Source organism: Acomys russatus, unplaced genomic scaffold, assembly GCF_903995435.1.
Source record: "Acomys russatus unplaced genomic scaffold, mAcoRus1.1, whole genome shotgun sequence".
Classification (NCBI taxonomy): Eukaryota; Metazoa; Chordata; class Mammalia; order Rodentia; family Muridae; genus Acomys; species Acomys russatus.
In genome coordinates, this window is record NW_026131840.1 from 85,157 (window position 1) to 87,639 (window position 2,483).

Consider the following 2,483-nt stretch of genomic DNA (forward strand, 5'->3'; position numbering starts at 1 on the left):
GAATCACTCAATGACCGTACACACATAATGCCTTTTCTGTAAGTTTCCTTGGGTTTTCACTCCTCACTCACTGCAAAACAATGTTTTTCTCTTTCTATTTCATATACTTATGTTCCCTTGGTTGTCTTTTCCTGCTAGTGTTTCTCAAAGGATGCTTTGCTTCATGGAAGGCACAGCCCTCATACCTACTTCCTGGTGTTCAAAGGGATCTTCTGGTTAAGTCTCCACACACTGTAGGTTTTATTAGGTCAGCAAACTCCCCTTTTAATCCTACTTAGAGAGATTTTCTTTTGCTTTGTTTAAACCATTAATGGGTGATTACGTTTTTTCAATTTTTCTGTCCTTGGAGGCAACTGTAAAATTTCCCCTTTTAAATTATGGAGATCAGCTTTGTGTCCTAGAAAGAGCTGGATTTGCCATTATTATTTTTTTTCTTAAACTATTCTTGGGTTTTGTTCTTCATTTGAACATTTCATTGAATCATGTTAACATGCCCCTTCCTTTCCTCTACTTTATCACTGTGTGCATGTGTGTGTGTGTGTGTGGGGGGGGTCTGTTTGAACAAATGTTTGCAGCTTTCACCATAGAAAAAATTCAACTATTTCAGCAACAGAGTATTACACTGCAAGAAGGTACGAACTACAAAATTTTCCTGTTGTAGGTGAATTTGAGGACTTCATGTTCTCAGACTAGAGTATAAATTTTAGTAGAGAGGTTATCCAACTTCAAATTTCAGCATAGGCTATCTATGGACTGTAGGTTTAGATTTTTCAAAACCTACTTTATTTAGGGTTCTTAAACACTTCAACTTCACTTCTGACCCACAACCAGAGGAAGGGGCGAAAGAATACCAATAGGACTAATGAGTTGTGGACGTGTTTCCACATAGTTCTTTTGGCCAATTACACTCGATATTATCAGGTTTCTAGCTGTCCAGACCAATGGCCAACACCAATCAACACAGAAATCCTAAGAGGTGACATGATCAAGCAGAAACCTCAAGGTTCTGTCAAATCAACACTTCTCCATGGAAGCCCAGAATCAGCTATAGTACTGCAGGAAGTTCAGTGGAATGTTTCTTTCTGCAAAGCAAAGACCAAGAAAGACCAGCAAGGAACAGAGAAGTGTTTCATATAATTGCTAAAGGCCTCATCTCACAGTTCCTTATTATTTTTAGACTCCATCCTACCATCACACACTCTTTCAAATGTCTGCTCCCAGCAGAGAATCACATGCCCTCTCCTCCCGAAAAACATCATGTAACCTTTCACAACACAGCTTTTCAAAACACCATATGACCCAACTGTGTCTTCAAAGAAACCAGAAACTCCCATTTCAATGGACTGTTGTCTGTGCCACCTGTAACAGTACATATTTTTTCTAGAAGCAAGTGGAAGCTTCCTTTCAAGGCTCATTCATAACTGTATTTCAAGCATCACCACCAACATATGCTAACATGAAAGGTTTCAGAGCGTACTTACTGTAAGATAGTCACGTGTTTAACACCCTGACTCTAAGCACTGTCATATGTTGGTCTCATGCATGACCTCTGAAGATCCTCACTGGGATTGCCAGGTGAAAAAATGATGTCAGTCTCTCAGAGTCTCATACGATTCCCCATGCTACATAAAGCCCAACCAATCATGGCCACACTAGATTCTTACTTTCCGCAAAGCTCATAATTCTATCATTGAATTGTTGCTTTGTTTTTGCTTCTTCTTCCACAAAGTTGTATACAATACCTTCAGATGTGCGCACAAGAAAGTGGATGCATTATTATGCCGTTGCAATAGATTGATGGACAATGAGACACTGTCCACCTACTTCATATCTCATTTCTGCAGAATTTATTCCAATGGCACTGTGGTGCATCTGCCTGACTTAGCCCATTCCTTCTCTAAGTAAAACAGATTTGTGTGCTTTAATGCATCCACAGTAGGTAGCTGCATAATAAGAGGAAGGAAAATGTGACAACTAACATGGAGATTTGTGTCCTTTAGAGTACTAGGAGAGTCTATTCTAAAATTACTTATTTTGTTTGCCTTGGCCTGGAAAGGTCACTTGGACTGTATTGGGACAGAATGTGGGAAAACATTTACCTTACTGGCCCCGTGACAATCTTCAAGCTCCATATCATAAGCTCAACATGCAAGGGACTGCTTAATGGCTGGGTTAATTTTGGATATTATGCTATGTTAAGTAAAGTGTGCTCACAGCATTCAATTTCCACATATATTAGTGGTGCTGATCCCAAACAGGCCATGATACTTGGAAGGTGGCATGAATCTTGCCCTATAATCCAGTATAGGATAGCTTGTCACTCAGGCAATAGTCTGTTTATAAACTGGTCAAAGACTTGATGGTGGATGTCTTCTACTCTAAATATTTTACCTCTAGTCTGAGATATGCATGCCTCAGAGCAATGCACCTGGGAAATGGGAACATAACCCCACAAACAGATGGTAACTTAGAGCTAGGTATTT